Source organism: Babylonia areolata, chromosome 5, assembly GCF_041734735.1.
Source record: "Babylonia areolata isolate BAREFJ2019XMU chromosome 5, ASM4173473v1, whole genome shotgun sequence".
In the NCBI taxonomy this organism is placed as follows: Eukaryota; Metazoa; Mollusca; class Gastropoda; order Neogastropoda; family Buccinidae; genus Babylonia; species Babylonia areolata.
Window position 1 is genome coordinate 5,610 of NC_134880.1, and position 19,391 is coordinate 25,000.

Sequence of the window (19,391 nt, forward strand, 5' to 3'; positions counted from 1 at the left end):
AAGAGGTGATACGTGACAGGAGGTGACACATGACAGGACGTGACACGTGACAGGACGTGACACGTGACAGGTGACATGTGACAGGTGACACGTGACAGTCAGTGACACATGATAGGAGGTGACACGTGACAGTCAGATCCGTCCTTCATGACCCCTAATCCAAAACAGTTCAGCAATGTCACACACACACACACACACACGCACACACACACACACACGCGCACGCACACACACACACACACACACACACACACACTAACACACACACTGACACACACACACACTAACACACATGCACACACACACTAACACACACGGGTTTAACTTCGAAGGCCTTCCCACCCCACACAACAAAAAAGAAGCGGGGAACAACAAGGCAACTCAAGAGAGAGTGAGAAAAAAGGGGTGGTGGAGGCGGCAACCCAGCAAACATCGGGACCGGTGTGTGTCTCCTCCCCATCTTGGTTGTTTCTCTCTCTCTCTCTCTCTCTCTACCCCCACCTCCTCTATGCTTTCTACCCTCCAGTCCCATCCTCGGAATGTTCAACACAACAACCTGTAGGACACCCTGTTTTTATTTCCCTGAGTCCACCACCACCACCACCAGCAGCTAATCAGGTGACAAACGGGTGGGTCGTGTCAGCCTTCGCTTTCCCTTTCGCCAGACCAGGCAACTGGTATTTACTCAAGCATGAAGCCACCAGAGAAAAGGTCTAATTCTTCATGCATTTCGCCATTGGACGTGCGTTTCGGCCTCTAGTTTCTTTCTTTTCGTGGCTCAGGCCAGGGAGGGGAGTCGTCGGATCTTTTTCTTGTGCCGAGTTTAGATCGCGCCTTCAGTGTGAGAACACACCTCGTCTTGTTTGCTGGTTGTTTGTGGGCTGTGTTTTCTAATACTGAAGATTTTTTTTTCTGCCCAGATTATCGTGTGGACAACTGATCACTGGTTCGGTTTGCGTTTCGACAGTATTTTGGCTGTGGGAAACTGACAGTGTATCGTGGGTGAGTTTTGCTTGAAACAAATTCTGCGTTTGAGCGAGGGTGTACACTTGTATACTCTCTCTCTCTCTCTCTCTCTCTCTCTCTGGTTTGAAAACATAAATATGTACCCTCTCACTTTGACACTGAAATTCTTCTTCTTTCATGTCCAAAATATTATGGTTCTAATTTATATACGGAGTATTGTCATTTCCGATTATTCTGAAAATCGTAAGTTTGCATTTTGCGACATTTTTTGTGTCTTTATTCCCCACATTCTGAGACGTACAGACATCCATTTTTGAGCGGGGTCCAAATATACACGGCACTATTGAGTCATACAGAAACGAAATGTGGGACTGTTCACTAGATATTCAAGGCGTGTTTCCCCCTGTCTGAAGTCGTGAACTCGTTGAAAGTAGAACCTGGTTTGAACTGGCTGTAGCCTGCTCAATAAAATTGGCGTCAGTGGCGGCCACGATACGCTAAGGCGTTCGGCAATAAAAGATTAAAAATACTCTCTCTCTCTCTCTCTCTCTCTCTCTCTCTTATGCTCCTCTCTCTCTCCCTCTCTCTCTTTTGCATGCTCCTCTCTCTCTCTCTGTTTTGCATGCTCCTCTCTCTCTCTCTCTCTCTCTCTCTCTCTCTCTTTTGCATGTTCCTCTCTCTCTCTCTCTGTTTTGCATGCTCATCTCTCTCTCTCTCTTTTGCATGCTCCTCTCTCTCTCTCTCTCTCTCTCTCTCTCTCTCTCTTTTGCATGCTCCACTCTCTCTCTCTCTCTCCCTCTCTCTCTCTGTTTTGCATGCTCTGTGTGTGTGTGTGTGTGTGTGTGTTTTGCATGCTCCTCTCTCTCTCTCTCTCTCTCCCTCTCTGTTTTGCATGCTCCTCTCTCTCTCTCTGCTTTGCATGCTCCTCTCTCTCTCTCCCTCTCTCTCTCTCCCTCTCTCTCTCTCTGCTTTGCATGCTCCTCTCTCTCTCTCTCTGTTTTTCATGCTCTTCTCTCTCTCTCCCTCTCTCTGTTTTGTATGCTTCTCTCTCTCTCTCTCTCTCTCTCTCTCTCTCTCTCTCTCTCTCTGCTTTGCATGCTCCTCTGTGTGTGTGTGTGTGTCTGTGTTTTGCATGCTCCTCTCTCTCTCTCCCTCTCTCTCTCTCTCTCTGTTTTGCATGCTCCTCTCTCTCTCTCTCTCTCTCTCTCTCTCTCTCTCTCTCTCTCTCTCTCTCTCCCCCTCGCTCCGCATTTTATAATTTGCGTGTTGTTTCTTATAAATATGATGCTTATTAATGTTGTTTCTTTTCTCGTTTTTCTATGAATTTGTTAACGTTTACTCATTTTTGGGGGTCTTCTTCATACCTTTTCTTTAGACATTTTTCCCTCTCGAGGGCTGGAGAAAGCAATTGTTTGCTTACTCTAATGCTATCGGAAATAAGATCCATTCATTCATTCATTCATTCATTCATTCATTCATTCATCCTCTATCTCCCTCTCTCACTCACTCACTCTATCTCTCTCATTACCATATTCATATACATTATTGTCATTAATGCAGGTATCGTGATTATGTACTTGTAAATGCCACTGTGCAATTGAGTGTATTTGAATTTCATGTATGTTTTTCTATAACCTTTTGTTATCTTGTGAACATTTTGATTTCATTTCTTTTTGCCCTGAGGGCTGGATGTAAAAAAGCATATGCATGCTTATTCCACTTCCCTCATTAAAAAGATTCGTTCTCTCTCTTGCATGCTCCGCTCTCTCTCTCTCTCTCTCTCTCTCTCTCTCTCTCTCTCTCTCTCTCTCTCTCTCTCTCATGTTCCTCTCTCTCTCTCTTGCATGCTCCGCTCTCTCTCTCTCTCTCTTGCATGTTCCTCTCTCTCTCTCTCTCTCTCTCTCTCTTGCATGCTCCGCTCTCTCTCTCTCTCTCTTGCATGCTCCTCTCTCTCTCTCTCCCTCTCTCTCTTTTGCATGCTCCTCTCTCTTTTTTTTTGCATGCTCCTCTCTCTCTCTCTTTTGCATGCTCCTCTCTCTCTCTCTCTCTCTCTCTCTCTCTCTTTTGCATTCTCTCTCTCTCTGTTTTGCATGCTCCTCTCTCTCTCCGTCTCTGTTTTGTATGCTCCTCTCTCTCTCTCTCTCTCTGTTTTGCATGCTCCTCTCTCTCTCTCTCTCTGTTTTGCATGCTCCTCTCTCTCTCTCTCTCTCCCTCTCTCTTGCATGCTCCTCTCTCTCTCTCTCTCTCTCTCTCTCTCTCTCTCTTGCATGCTCCTCTCTCTCTCTGTTTTGCATGCTCCTCTCTCTCTTTTGCATGCTCCTCTGTCTCTCTCTCTCTCTCTCTCTCTCTCTCTCTCTTGCATGCTCCTCTCTCTCTCTCTCTCTCTCTCTCTCTTTTGCATGCTCCTCTCTCTCTCTCTTTTGCATCCTCCTCTCTCTCTCTCTCTGTTTTGCATGTTCCTCTCTCTCTCTCCCTCTCTTTTGCATGCTCCTCTCTCTCTCTCTCTCTCTCCCTCTCTTTTGCATGCTTCTCTCTCTCTCTCTCTCTCTCTTTTGCATGCTCCTCTCTCTCTCTCTCTCTCTCTCTCTCTCTCTCTCTCTTTTGCATGCTCCTCTCTCTCTCTCTCTTGCATTCTCCTCTCTCTCTCTCTCTCTCTCTCTCTCTCTCTCTCTCTCTCTCTCTCTCTCTCTCTCTCTCTCTCTCTCATATTGCTTTTGGTGGAATGGCTGTGAATGGTGAGATAATCGGAAAATACTGATGTCTTTTTTTTTTCTTTTTTTTTTTCTTTTTATTGTTTTGACTTTTTTTTCTTCCTTTTATTCATTTTCGCTTCTTTAGCTTTATTCCCTCTTTCGGGCGAGGGCCCGATGTTAAAAAAAAACAAAAAAAACATGTTACTTGCTTATCTGTTACCATCGATAACATCTTGGCTTCTCTCTCTCTCTTTCTCTCTCTCTCTCTCTCTCTCTCTCTCTCCCTCTCTCTCTCTCTCTCTCTCTTTATCTATCTATCCCTCTCTCTCTCCCTCTTTCTCTCTCTCTCAGATTTTGAAAAAGCATATATGATTCCAGGAATAGACCTATTCTTTAACCAATTCTATTGAAAGCAGGTGTAAATGGAAAGCTATTTAATTGTGTAATGAGTATGTATAAATGTGTGAAAGCAAGGCTGAGAGGTGGAGGTAAACTGACTGATTATATACTGTACACTTCTGGTGTTAAGCAAGGAAATGTATGCAGTCCTGTTTTGTTTTCTTAGTTTATAAACAAATTAAGTTCTAATGTTATTAGATATGGAAAACATGGTGCACAGTTTATTGGTGACGTCTTGGAAATATTTATAATTCTTTTGGCTGACGATGTTGTTTTAATGTCTTAAACAATTGTTGGGTTACAAACACAGTTGAATATTTTATGCAGAGCTGCTAACTCACTTCACTTGAAAATTAATATGTCAAAGAGTGATATTATTATCTTTGGAAAAGGGGGGTATTTGGGGATTAGAGAAAAATGGACGTACAGTGGAACACTTATGCCAGTTGTGAATGTGTATAAATACTTAGGTATAAAGTTTCGACAAAACTTTGTTTTATTGTTGCATGTAAAGACCTTACAAGCAGAGCTAAACATACACATCTCTGTATCATACAAAAATTATCCACTTTAGAAAATCATTCTTTTGAATTGTTTATAAAATTGACTGTCAGATTCAACCTATAACAATACGGAGCTGAAATATGGGGTCTTTACGAACCAGCAATCCACTGTGAAAAGGTTTGTTTACTGGAGAAATTTCTTGGAGTAACTTTGAAAACACCTAAGGATTTGATATATGCTGAAACTAATCGTAATCTTATAATTATTTGAATTCAGCTATCAAATGTATTTCTTACTGGTGTCCGTATCCGTATCCCTCTCTCTCTCTCTCTCTCTCTCTCCCTCTCTCTCTCATTCTCGACCTCTTTCTGCGCCTCTCCCTTTCCCTTTCTCTGTCTCTCACTTATACACACATATACACATATGATATAATATTCCTATATTCCGTAACTCCCACAACACCTACAATACATTCACACACACACACACACACACACACACACACACACACACACACACACACGCACGCACACACACACACACACACACACACTGCCACCGATTTGCCGCAACAGGGATGGGAACAGATCTCTGATTCTAGCGTGTTGCTTAGTCTTATGTGTCTGGGAAAGTCCAGAGAGACTCTGTTCCGTTTTGAAGAAATTTGCGCAATCGTGGTTTGGAAATGATGCCAATATTCGTTTGATCTGGAAAGAATTGTGCTCTACCTTTCATGCCAGACTCACGGCCGCTCCCATTCTCTACCTTTCTTTCTATGAGGTGACCGAAGGTGTGATGGTCTTGTACCTGATTTTTGGGTACTCTTTCGTTTCTTTGGATTTCAGATTTTCCCAAATGTGGATCGCTCGTTGTTGTTGCGTTAACAGCAAGTCTTTCAGATCGCTCATTTCCCTGAACACCTGCCTGTCCTGGGTAGTAAAACCATGTGAGCATTTGAATGTGAAAGTTGCGCATTTGCCTCGTGCCACTCATGGCTTCCCATTCTACTTTCAGTTTTTGTATGAGGTCCATGGAGTTAGTCAGAATCATGACATGCTGATTTCCAGGCGGATGATTAGATGTCATCCACTGGAGAGCATGTGCCACAGCTTCCGTTTCCATCGTCAGGCTGAAAATTGTGACAATGCGCGCGACTTTCTCTTCCTTACTTGTTTTTCGGTTTTGCTTTCCAGTGAATCTGTGTGTGTGTGTGTGTGTGTGTGTGCGCGCGCGCGCGCGCGCGCGTGTATGTGTGTGTGCGTTCGTGCGTGCAGTGGAAGCTGCGATGCGTAAGAATGTGTGTGTGTGTGTGTGTGTGTGTGTGTGTGCGCGCGCGCGCGCGCGCGTGCGCAAGGGGGGGGGGGGAGGGGACTGGGGGAGGCGTAATGTTGGAAATGGGGAATGTGTGTGTGTGTGTGTGTGTGTGTGTGTGTGTGTGTGTGAGGGTCCGTGTGCTTTTATGTGTAGTTATGGGCCAATGTACATTTGTTTGTGCTTTCATATCTGTGAGACTGCATATATGTTGTGCATGTGTGAGTGTGTGTGTGTGCGCGTGGGTTTTATTTACATTTATTTGCTTAATTGTTTATCTGTTTATAAATATTGTCATTATTGTTATTCGTATTTTATTATTTAATTTCTCTTTCTATTTCTACATCTTTAGGTTCTTTGTCTATTTGCTTATTTCTTTTTATTTCATTTCTTTTTTCTTTTTTCCGTTTTATTATGACATATCCGTTTATCTGTTTATGTATCTTGTTTCACTTCATTTTATTGATTTTTTCCCTTCAGGCCTTACAGAGTGCGTTGGATTACGCTGCTGGCCAAACATCTGCTTTGCAAATGTGGTGCAGGGTATATGGATTTGTCCGAACGCAGTGACGTCTCCTTGAGAAATTGAACTGAACTGGAGAGTGTCACTCCCTCCTCCTCCCTCTGTCTTCCATCCTTCCTTTCTTTCCCTCCTCTCTCTCACCACTTTCGCTCTATCTCCCTCTTATTCTATCTATCTGTCTATCTAGCTGTCTGTCTTTTATCTAGCTGTCTGTCTCTCTATCTCACTGCCTGTCTGTCTATCTAGCTGTCTGTCTCTTTATCTAGCTGTCTGTCTGTCTATCTAGCTGTCTGTCTGCCTATCTAGCTGTCTGTCTGCCTATCTAGCTGTCTGTCTCTTTATCTAGCTGTCTGTCTATCTAGCTGCCTGTCTCTCTATCTAGCTGTCTGTCTGTCTCTCTAGCTGTCTGTCTGTCTATCTAGCTGTCTGTCTGTCTATCTAGCTGCCTCTCTATCTAGCTGCCTCTCTATCTAGCTGTCTATCTCTTTATCTAGCTGTCTATATCTCTGTCTGTCTCTCTATCTAGCTGTCTGTCTCTCTATCTAGCTGCCTCTCTATCTAGCTGTCTGTCTGCCTATCTAGTTGTCTGTCTCTTTAGCTGTCTGTCTCTCTATCTAGCTGTCTATCTCTTTATCTAGCTGCCTGTCTCTCTATCTAGCTGTCTGTCTGTATATCTAGCTGTCTCTCTATCTAGCTGTCTGTCTATATCTAGCTGTATATCTAGCTGTCTGGCTGTCTAGCTGTCTGTCTCTCAACTAGTACTGACGTTGAAATTTTGCAAGAGTTTTGCACATCAAAGAATATATCATATGACTTGAATATTCCTTTAATGGGAGTGCATGAAGTATACAATGCTTTGGTCAATTTGAAACAAACCGGTAATCGTGACTTAGATGATATCGATAGCAAAATACTAAAAATGTCTGCTCCAGTTATCTCTGAATCTCTCACCTATATTTTAAATTTATTTATCAATAAAAATCAGTTTCGAAAATCTTCTAATGTTGCTAAAGTTATACCCCTATATAAATCTGGTGATCCTTCTGAGCCCTCAAATTACATACCAATATCTATTTTATCTGTTTTATCAAAGCCTTTAGAGAATCACATGAGACAAAACATTCTTAATCATTTCGATCGTTTTCATCTATTTCATCCAAACCAATCCGGTTTTTTGAAAACTCCATTCTTGCCATACTGCTCTGATCAGCTTAATGGATAAATGGCTCAGTAACATACATAAAAATGAAATGGCTGGCGTACGTATTGTAGACTTCGCCAAAGCATTTGACATGATTGACCACAGGCTCCTTCTTAGAAAGCTAAGAATTTATGGACTGTGTAACAGCACTTTAGATCTGATGTCGTCATTCTTATCTAATAGAAAACAAATGGTATTAGTTAATGAATCCAAGTCTGCTCTTTTGTATGTTAAGTATGGTGTACCTCAAGGCTCTGTCCTGGGACCCATTCTATTTTCAATATACATCAATGATTCATCCTTGCACTTAACAACTTGTTGTGAAATGTTTGCAGATGATACAACCCTACATGCCAGTCATCTTAACGTGGAAGAAGTAACCATAGTATTACAAGAGAATATCAGTAAGTTAGTTATGTGGTCAGAACTAAACCATATGTGTCTTCATCCACAGAAAACCAATTATATGATGATCACCACTCGACAGAAGCGTCAAAACATTTTCGACGAACTTTTACCTCTTTACATAAATACTGTTGTTATCAAAGACGTTGACAATCATAAAATTCTTGGAATTGTGGTGTACAATAATCTATCATGGTCTGATCATATTTCTATGGTATGTAAAAATGTAGCAAAAAAATGTGTACCATTTGAACAAAATAAAGCATTTCTTAAATGTTCATTCTAGAAAAATGTTCTTTCATGCATACGTTGAGTCCCATATAAATTATGCATCCACTCTATGGGATTGTGCAAGTGAAAACATTCTCAGGCCACTGTCCAGTCTTCACAGACGTGCAATAAAATTAGTTCTCCTGAAATCCTCCACATTGACACCAGACGATTATCTTTTATTGGATATTCTCCCAATGAAATGGAGATTAAAATACAACAAAGCAGTTTTTATGTTCAAAATCGTATCTGGTTGTGCTCCACCCTCAATTGTCAGTAAATTTCAAATAAACGAAAATCGTCACGTCCATAAGATTATGTTACCCCATCCAAGAATTGATCTGTTTAAATCTAGTCTGTCATACTCAGGCGGTTTATTGTGGACTAATTTATCAGCCATTCTCAATGTCCAAACTCGTCTTATTGTATTAAAAAAAATGTACCATTCAGACCTCATGAAAGAATTTGCATATACAATGTCTTAACCTTTCCCACTCTCACACTCTGTATGTCTGCCTGTCTGTCTCTGTGTCTGTCTGTCGGGGGTGTTTCTCACTCTCTCCCCCCCCCCCCTCTCTCTCTCTCTCTGTATGTCTCTCTTGTCTTTCTTTCTTTTTGTCTGTCTGTCTCTCTCCTTGTCTATTCCTCTTCCTTCTTCTCTTGTTTCTAAGTATAAATTGTGCATGTACTTATGTTGTTCGTCTTTTTCGTGGGACATAATTGAAATTTATTCATGTAATGTCATGCTTTTGTACTGAGCATTTGTTATGTTTTCCCTTTTCGTGAGGGCAGGATGAAAACAAGCCATTTGTGCTTATTCCTTTTTTTTTTTTTTTGCCCTCAATAAAGATTCGTTCGTTCGTACGTTCTATCTAGCTGTCTGTCTATCTAGCTGTCTATCAGTCTATCAAGCTGTCTGTCTCTCTATCAAGCTGCCTGTCTCTCTATCTAGCTGTCTCTCTATCTAGCTGTGTGTCTCTCTATCTAGCTGTGTGTCTCTCTATCTAGCTGTCTCTCTATCTAGCTGTCTGTCTCTCTATCTAGCTGTCTCTCTATCTAGCTGTCTGTCTCTATCTAGCTGTCTCTCTATCTAGCTGTCTATCTGCCTGTCTTTGTATCTAGCTGCCCGTCTCTCTGTCTAGCTGCCCGTCTCTCTGTCTAGCTGCCTGTCTCTCTATCTAAATGCCTGTCTCTAACTAGCTGCGTGTCTCTCTATCTAGCTGTCTGTCTGTCTAGCTGCCTGTGTCTCTGTCTAGCTGTCTGTCTCTCTATCTGTCTGCCTGTCTCTCTATCTAGCTGTCTCTCTGTCTAGCTGCCTCTCTCTTCTCTGTCTAGCTGTCTGTATGTCTCTATCTACCTGCCTGTCTCTCTATCTAGCTGACTGTCTGTCTATCTAGCTGTCTGTCTGTCTAGCTAGCTGTCTGTCTAGCTAGCTGTCTGCCTGTCTCTATCCAGTTGTCAGTCTTTCTTTCTATGAAGCTGTCTGTCTGTCTGTCTAGCTGGCTGTCTCTCTATCTAGTTGTCTGTCTTTTCTCTCTGTGTAGCTGTCTGTCTGTCTAGCTGTCTGTCTGTCTCTCTATCTAGCTGTTTGTATGTCTCTCTGTCTAGTTGTCTGCCTCTCTATGTAGCCGTCTGTCTCTCTATCTAGCTGTCTGTCTGTCTTGCTGTCTCTCTATGTAGCTGTCTGTCTCTCTATGTAGCTGTCTTGTCTGTCTGTCTACCTGTCTGTCTCTCTATCTAGCTGTCTGTCTCTCTATCTAGCTGTCTGTCTGTCTCTCTCTCTATCTAGCTGTCTCTCTCTCTATCTAGCTGTATGTCTGTCTAGCTGTCTGTCTCTCTATCTAACTGTCTGTCTAGCTGTCTGTCTCTCTATCTAGCTGTCTGTCTGTCTAGCTAGCTGTTTGATTGTCTAACAGTATGTCTGTCTCTATCCGGTTGTCTGTCTTTCTCTCTATGAAGCTGTCTGTCTATCTAGCTGTCTTTCTCTCTGTCTATCTGTCTATCTGTCTGTCTCTATCTAGCTGTCTGTATCCATATGTAGCTGTCTGTATCTCTATCTAGGCATCTAGCTGTCTGTATCTCTATCTAGCTGTCTGTATCTCAATCTAGCTGTCAGTCTGTCTCTCTATCTAGCTGTCGGTCTTTCTGTCTAGCTGTCTGTCTGTCTGTCTATCTAGCTGTCTGTCTTTCTATCTAGCTGTCTGTCTGTCTATCTAGCTGTCTGTCTCTCTATCTAGCTGTCTGTCCTATCTAGCTGCCTGTCTCTCTGTCTAGGTGTCTGTCTCTCTATCTGTCTGCCTGTCTCTCTATCTAGCTGTCTGTCTGTCTAGCTGCCTATATCTCTATCTAGCTGTCTCTCTGTCTAGCTGCCTCTCTCTCTCTCTAGCTGTCTGTCTCTATCTACCTGCCTGTCTCTCTATCTAGCTGCCTGTCTGTCTAGCTGTCTGTCTCTCTATCTAGCTGTCTGTCTGTCTGTCTATCTAGCTGTCTGTCTATCTAGCTTTCTGTCTAGCTGTCTGTCTGTCTGTCTAGCTAGCTGTTTGTCTAACTGTCTGTCTGTCTCTATCCAGTTTGTCTTTTTCTCTATGAAGCTGTCTGTCTGTCTATCTAGCTGTCTCTCTCTCTCTGTCTAGCTGTCTGTCTAGCTGTTTGTCTAGCTAGCTGATGTCTCTCTCGCTCTCTCTCTCTCTCTCTCTCTCTCTCTCTCTATATATATATATATATATATATAGCTGTTTGTATGTCTCTCTGTCTAGCTGTCTGTCTCTCTATGTAGCTGTCTGTCTCTCTATCTAGCTGTCTGTCTCTGTCTAGCTGCCTGTCTCTCTATCTAGCTGTCTGTCTCTCTATTTGTCTGCCTGTCTATCTAGCTGTCTGTCTGTCTAGCTGCCTATATCTCTATCTAGCTGTCTCTCTGTCTAGCTACCTGTCTCTGTCTACCTGCCTGTCTCTCTATCTAGCTGTCTGTCTCTCTATCTAGCCGTCTGTCTATCTTACTATCTATCTAGCTGTCTGTCTATCTAACTATCTATCTAGCTGTCTGTCTCTCTAGCTATCTGTCTGTCTATCTTACTATCTATCTAGCTGTCTATCTATCTAGCTGTCTGTCTGTCTAACTATCTATTTAGCTGTCTGTCTGTCTAGCTAGCTGTCTGTCTGTATCTAGTTGTCTGTCTTTCTCTCTATGAAGTTGTCTGTTTATCTAGCTGTCTCTCTCTCTGTCTGTCTAGCTGTCTGTCTGTCTAGCTGTTTGTCTGTCTAGCTGTCTGTCTGTCTCTGTCTAGCTGTCTGTCTGTCTAGCTGTTTGTCTGTCTAGCTGTCTGTCTGTCTCTCTATCTTGTTGTCTGTCGTTTCTCTCTATGTAGCTGTCTGTCTGTCTATGTAGCTGTCTGTCTGTCTGTCTCTCTATCTAGCTGTTTGTATGTCTCTCTGTCTAGCTGCCTGTCTCCCTATGTAGCTGTCTGTCTCTCTATGTAGCTGTCTGTCTCTTTATCTAGCTGTCTGTCTCGCTGTCTGTCTCTTTATCCAGCTGTCTGTCTCTGTCTCTCTATCTAGCTGTCTCTTTATCTAGCTGTCTGTCTGTCTAGCTGTCTGTCTCTCTATCTAGTTGTCTGTCTGTCTGTCTATCTAGCTGTCTGTCTATCTATCTATCTATCTAGCTGTCTGTGTCTAGCTAGCTGTCTGTCTAACTGTCTGTCTGTCTCCATCCAGTTTGTCGTTCTCTCGATGAAGCTGTCTAGCTGTTTGTCTGTCTAGCTAGCTGTCTGTCTAGCTGTCTGTCTGCCTCTCTCTCTATCTAGCTGTTTGTATGTCTCTCTGTCTAGCTGCCTGTCTCTCTATGTAGCTGTCTGTCTCTGTCTGTCTCTCTATCTAGCTGCCTGTCTCTCTCTCTAGCTGTCTGTCTCTATCTGTCTGCCTGTCTCTCTATCTAGCTGTCTGTTTGTCTAGCTGCCTATATCTCTATCTAGCTGTCTATCTGTCTAGCTGCCTGTCTCTGTCTACCTGCCTGTCTGTCTATCTAGTTGTCTGTCTGTCTAGCTGTCTGTCTATCTAGCTGTCTGTCTGTCTAGCTGCCTATATCTCTATCTAGCTGTCTCTCTGTCTAGCTGCCTGTCTCTGTCTACCTGCCTGTCTGTCTATCTAGTTGTCTGTCTGTCTAGCTGTCTGTCTATCTAGCTGTCTGTCTGTCTAGCTGCCTATATCTCTATCTAGCTGTCTCTCTGTCTAGCTGCCTGTCTCTGTCTACCTGCCTGTCTCTCTATCTAGTTGTCTGTCTGTCTAGCTGTCTGTCTGTCTGTCTATCTAGCTGTCTGTCTATATAACTATCTATCTAGTTGTCTGTCTTTCTCTCTATGAAGCTGTCTGTCTATCTAGCTGTCTCTCTCTGTCTAGCTGTTTGTCTGTCTGTCTATCTAGCTGTCTGTCTGTTTCTCTATCTAGCTGTTTGTATGTCTCTCTGTCTAGCTGTCTCTCTATGTAGCTGTCTGTCTCTCTATCTAGCTGTTTGTCTAGCTGTCTGTCTCTCTATCTTGTCTGTCTTTTCTCTCTGTCTATCTAGCTGTCTGTCTCTCTATCTAGCTGTTTGTATGTCTTTCTGTCTAGCTGTCTGTCTGTCTAGCTGTCTGTCTCTTTATCTAGCTGTCTGTCTGTCTAGCTGTCTGTCTGTCTATCTAGCTGCCTGTCTCTTTATCTAGCTGTCTGTCTGTCTAGCTGTCTGTCTCTTTATGTAGCTGTCTCTTTATATGTCTGTCTCTTTATCTAGCTGTCCGTCTGTCTGTCTAGCTAGCTGTTTGTCTAACTGTCTGTCTGTCTCTATCCAGTTGTCTGTCTTTCTCTCTATGAAGCTGTCTGTCTGTCTATCTAACTGTCTTTCTGCCTAGCTGTCTGTCTCTATCTAGCTGTCTGTCTGTCTAGCTGTCTGTCTGTCTCTCTATCTAGCTGTCTGTCTATCTAGCTGTCAATCTGTCTCTATCTAGGTGCCTGTCTTTTTATCTAGCTGTTTTTTCTATCTAGCTGTCTCTCTCTATCTAGCTGTCCGTCTATCTAGCTGTCCGTCTATCTAGCTATCAGTCTGACTCTCTCTCTCTAGTTGCCTGTTTTTTCTATCTAGCTGTCTGTTTTTCTATCTAGCTGTCTCTCTCTATCTAGCTGTCTGTCTATCTAGCTGTCAATCTGTCTATCTAGCTGCCTGTCTGTCTATCTAGCTGTCAATCTGTCTATCTAGTTGCCTGTCTTTCTATCTAGCTGCCTGGCTCTTTTTCTACCTGTGTGTCTGTCTCTCTATCTAGCTTGCTTTCTTTCGCGCGTTTCATGGTTCAAGTGGTGAACACTTGCGTGCAAAATCTGAATAGAGTGTGGGATCTCGTTTAAGTTCAAGAGTTAAAATATCTCTGTCTCTGTCTCTCTCTGTAAGTCTGTCTCTCTGTCTCTGTCTCTGCCTGTCTCTCTGTCTGTCTCTCTCTTTGTCTCTCTCTATCTGTCTGTCTCTGTCTGTCTGTCTGTCTGTCTGTCTGTCTGTCTCTCTCTCTCTCTCTCTCTCTCTCTCTCTCTCTCTCTCTCTCTCTCCACATGAATGCAGTTGTGTGTTGTAAAGAAGGGAGTGCAGATAGGTGGCTGTGAGAAGTGGTATTTAAACTTGTGTGATGTGTGTGTGTGTGTGTGTGTGTGTGTGCGTGCGTGCGTCTGTCTGTCTGTCTGTGTGTATTTGTGGTATATGTGATACGTGTGTGTGTGTGTGTGTGTGTGCGTGCGTGTGTCTGTCTGTCTGTCTGTCTGTGTGTATTTGTGGTATATGTGATACGTGTGTGTGTGTGTGTGTGTGTGTGTGTGTGTGTTTTCTGGAACGACACGAGAGACAGCGTGAAGAAGGAGCTTGTCGTTTTTGTCCCAGTGACGTTGGCGGACACGGAAGACTAGTCCTTTCAGTCATTTTTCAATCATTGACACAGTTTGAAAAGGCAAGAGCAAGTGAGCTGGGCTGATCCTTTCTGCACTGGCGGCCGAAGTCAGCCCGAGGAAGAAAGAGGGAGAGAGAGAGAGTGCAGCGTGTGTGCGTAAGAGGCGCGGGGAGAGAGAGTGCAGCGTGTGTGCGTTAGAGGCACGGGGAGGGGGGAAGGGGTGGGGGGTACACTAAATCAGGAACACACTCATCTATTATTCAATATGAGACAGTCGTTCAGGAAGTTTGGGAAGTAATGTGTGCTGAACAATGTTCTTCTAAAAAACCGGTTCTTGTGTGTCACCAGTTCGAAGACTTACAACAACAACAACAACAAAAAGAAAGAAAAAAAAAAGAATGAGGCTTGTTCACTTGAGAATCTTGAACAAACGTGGGAAATATTATGCAGGTGTCTTTCAGTCTTTCACATTTGTGTTGTGCTGTGTTGTGTTGTGTTGTGTTGTGCTGTGTTGTGCTGTGCTGTGTTGTGTTGTGCTGTGTTGTGCTGTGCTGTGTTGTGTTGTGTTCCTGTCACTGGGAGTATTTGTGTCTCAAATTCGGGTGGATCACTCGCCGTCACGGAACAGCAAACTTAAGTATATGAGCATGTACGTAGGTATACGTATGTATGTGTGTGTGTGTGTGTGTGTGTGTGTGTGTGTGTGTGTGTAATGTATGTATGTTTACATAATTGCACGGACGGATCAGTCTGAGGGGTACCAGGAGGTGTTGTAGGGTGTGCCTGCACACACACTTTCTCTCTTCTTCTTCTTTTGCTCCTCCTCCTCCTCCCTCTTCTCGTTCTTATTCTTCTCCATGGAAAGACGAATATAGAATGAATTATCAATGAAGCAATCAAACGAAATATAAAACAGGAAGAGAGGGAGAAAGAAAAAAGAGAAGAGAAAGGACATGTTTTCCAGTGACATATAAAATGACAGTTATTGAAGTCATTTACATAGAACCGGAAAACATGTGTGTGAGCATTACTGCTTGTGTGCAATGTTCCCGCACCGTCAAACTAAAAACAAACGAAAATAATTAATCACAAGCTTGTTGTTGCTCCGTATATGTATGTTTTATTAATAGCTTTTATGAATAAAGTTATGTTGAAACCAGAAAGAGAATTGAATGAATTTTATTTTCTGATGATAATAGAGTAAGCAAGACAACCAGGAAGAGAGACAGACAGACAGACAGACAGACAGAAACGGAGAATGTTATTTAAATGAACGTGTCAACATATCGTTTGTTCTTGTTTTTTCATAGTCTGAATATAGTCTTGATAAAGCTCTCTGGAAACACACCATCCACAATCACCTTCTCCGTCCCTCCCTACGTATATATATATATATATATATATATATATATATATATGTGTGTGTGTGTGTGTGTGTGTGTGTGTGTGTGTGTGTGTGTGACTGCAGTTGCATCTTCTGCTGTTCTGATTGTCATAATCGGACACTACTGACAATCATACATACATAATAATAATGAGAAGAAGAAGAATATGCAGGCTTATATAGCGCAGTACCCCCATCTCAAATGGGGCTCACCACGCTTTACAATACGATATACAGATTTCAGACTACGTGACGTAAAAATATGTACACACACACACACACACACACACACACACACACACATAGATGAATAGACAGAGTCTCACATAACATTTGCTAAAATATACATATTTCAGACTATCTCACATCACACTGGCTAAAATTTACATACTTCAAACTAAGTGACATAAAAATATGCAAATAATCACAGGCAATATCAGAGTGTCACATCACATTGGTCCAAATCGCAGCAAGATAAAAACATGTCACATTCACCCTAGTCAACACATACACCAAGGAACCAGGCCTCACAGAACAACACCAAAAATCATCACAAATGCACACACTCACCTCCAAGAGCACGCCCAGCAATCAAATCACAACAAGCATAAACAAATGGAAAAGAAAATACAATTTGAAAAGATGTGTTTTGAGTGCTCTCTTGAATGCGGGTGTTGGGGTATGACGAAAGTGTGAGGGCAGTGAATTCCATTGTTTTGGTGCAACAAAAATAAAGGAACCCGTTCACCATATGTTTTTGTGCGAATTCTTGGAATAGACAGCGCATATCATTTGAAGAATGGAGTTGTCTGGATGGTGAATAGACAGAAAGTAGATCCGAAAGATAGACGGGACAAGAATCAGTGAAGAAATTGTGACAAAGGACTGGGAGTTTGTATTGTATTCGTGCTTGAATGGGGAGCCAGTGAAGGGAAGCGAGTAGGGAAATAATGTGCTGACGTTTCCTTGCCTTGAGTGCGAGTCGTGCTGCAGAGTTTTGAACTTTTGGAAGTTTGTCAACATAGTGTTTGGGGCTGCCAGCAAGAAGAGCGTTTCCATAATCTGATTTAGATAGGATACAAGAACAAACCAGTGTCTTTATGGTTTCTGTGGTTAGATTATTGGCGAATGGAGCTGATTTGTCGGAGTGCTGCATATGCTGACATACAAATGTTGTTGATGTGTATGTCAAGTGTCATGTCATCCGAAAGCATGTACCTAAAATTGCGTGCTGATGCTGAGACAGGTATGTCTGAGGTTCCCACCAGGATAGATGAAGGCTTAGGCAAGTCAGAAATGAGCGCTTTGAGTGAATGAGAAGTGCTTCTGTTTTATTATCATCCAGTCTGGATGCGACTTGAAAGATAGCTTTTGACCTAAGAGAGCTAATCCTGAAACTCCATAGTAGTGATGAAGGTTGTGCAACAAAAGTGTATGGTCTAAGGTGTCAAACGCTGCACTGAGATCTAACAGAGTAAGAACGGAAACATTACCATGATCTAGTGCCAGGAGTATATCATTAGTGACCTTGAGTGAGAAGTGCAGTCTCTGTAATATGTGATGGTCTGTATGCTGATTGGTTGGGTGACAGCAGGGAATGTGAGTTTAGGCATTCAAATAACTGACTCGGAACAACGTTTTCAATGACCTTAGACATAAAAGATAAGTTTGAGACTGGTCGGTAATTTTGTAGAGCATTCTGATCCATAGACGGTTTCTTAAGCACTGGTTTTACAACTGCGGCTTTATAACAGGAGGGGAAAGAACCTAACAGAATACTTTTATTTACTATATGTGTCAAAGTGGGTAAGAGAGTGCCTATGTTTTTAACTAACAAAGAGGTAGGGATGGGATCTAGTTGGCAAGTGGTCGGTTTTGACTTTAAAATGATATTTCTTAGTTCATCTTCTGTGACAGGATGGGAGCGGTCAAAAACAGAAGAAACTGAACTGGTGGCATGATTCGAACTGATCACTGATAATGAAGCAGTTGTCGTAAGATCAAGTTCTTGTCTAATGTCAGTGACTTACTTAAGAAATAGTCTGAAAACACTTGAAGTAGCTGATGAACGGGGAACAAAGTGGGAAGAGGAGATGATCTGACATTGCCAGTCAACTTTCCACAGATATAGAACAATTTTCTAGCTGACATAAACCACTGATTTGAGAGTTGTAGTAAGCTGTTTCTGATTGCTGGACAGTGCGAGTATATATATATATATATATATATATATATATATATATATATATATATATCTCTCTCTCTCTCTCTCTCTCTCTCTCTCTATATATATATATATATATATATATATATATCTCTCTCTCTCTCTCTCTCTCTCTCTATATATATATATATATATATATGTGTGTGTGTGTGTGTGTGTGTGTGTGTGTGTGTGTGTGTGAGTGTCCACCCTGCAGTATTTATATATATGTATGATAGTCAGTCGTGTCCGATATATATATATATATATATATATATATATATATATATATTAATGCCCAGACTGCAGTGTCTCCTGTTGCCCGCCACGCCACACCCATACACACGTATTCTAGCCCCTCTCCTTTAATCTCTCCCCTCCATTCAACATTCAAGCCACTACTAAACTCGACGCCGCTACCACCACTGACTGGTCTTTCTGCCCCTGTCCTTACCTGTTCTCTCCATGGTCCCAAAGCTTCTCTGTCGTGTTCCCGAAAGGCAAGCATGCACCAAGAGACCATGACAAGTCACTGAAGCGGATCGGTCTTCATTCTTCTGTGACAGACATGACGTTGGAAGTTTTGGGCGAGTGTTGTTGGGAATTCGCCTGACGAAAATTCTACAATGATTGGTGTGGGATCTTCGTTGAACAGTGGGCGTTTGGGCTCTCCAGCGGTTTGGGCTTTTGAAAAGAGGTTTTGTTGGTATTGTTTGAGACCCCATTCTCTGTGTGGTGATCTCTCGGTATCAGAGTTCTGTTCTGTTCTGGTCTGGTCTGTGTCTCTCTGTTAGCTTCTCCTCAAAATGTGTCTGTCTCTGCCCCCTCTCCCCCACTCTCTCTCTCTCTCTCTCTCTCTCTCTAACTGGATGAAGTGTGTGTGTGTGTGTGTGTGTGTGTGTAAAAACTACGATACCAAGTTTTCAACAACAACAAAATGTTTCTGCACCCGTTAAAGTGTCCCCCCAAAAAGTCCCCTCCACCCCGCCACCCTTTATCCTCTCCCCCACACACAGTGTAAACACCCACCCACACGAACACACACCATATGATGATTTCAATAGGGGGGGGGGGAGTGGTCAGGTGTGGAGAGGTAGACACTGAACAGACAACGATAGTTCGTCATACCTCGTCACATCCAAAGGCCATTTTGTACGGGTTTTTTGTTGTTTTCTGTGTGTGTTTTTGAAGGACACCGTTGGTAAATGACGTAGATCCAGGGGAAGATAATTCCAGACAGAAAGTGCTTGATACGAAAGGCCCTTTAGCCAAATTGTCTTTGAAGAGGTTTTGGGGACTCAAGGAACTTTTAAACAGAAGACCTGACAGAAAGAATGGATGAAAGTGTGAAGGACAGAAGATAAATAAGATGGGAGAGATCTTTTCAAGTGGCGATAAGCCATATCTGTCAATTCCATATTTAATTCTGCACTGGATGAGTAATCAATGAAGTTGACGTTGAGTGGGGTAAGTGATCTATCTATCTCTCTCTCTCTCTCTCTCTCTCTCTCTCTCTCTCTCTCTTTCTCTCTCTCTCTCGCATTGTTTTTGTTGTCACAAGGAGAGATTGTAATGCCTAAAATATTTATTCTTGAGTGATAAAGTTTTTGAAACTCTCTCTCTCTCTCTCTCTCT

The 19,391-nt window shown here is 42.5% G+C and overlaps 1 protein-coding gene across 2 annotated transcripts in view; it reads left to right on the plus strand.

Annotated features, from left to right (window-relative positions):
• Nucleotides 1-604: 604 nt before the first annotated feature.
• The window catches only part of LOC143281849 (uncharacterized), a 49,531-nt gene continuing 30,744 nt past the window's right edge, over nucleotides 605-19,391 (plus strand). The window contains exon 1 of one of the 2 annotated variants that reach the window (XM_076587090.1): nucleotides 605-1,002. The gene's annotated coding sequence lies outside the window, so the exon portion shown is untranslated. The remainder of the gene's footprint in view (nucleotides 1,003-19,391) is intronic. The other variant, XM_076587089.1, reaches the window with a different exon arrangement.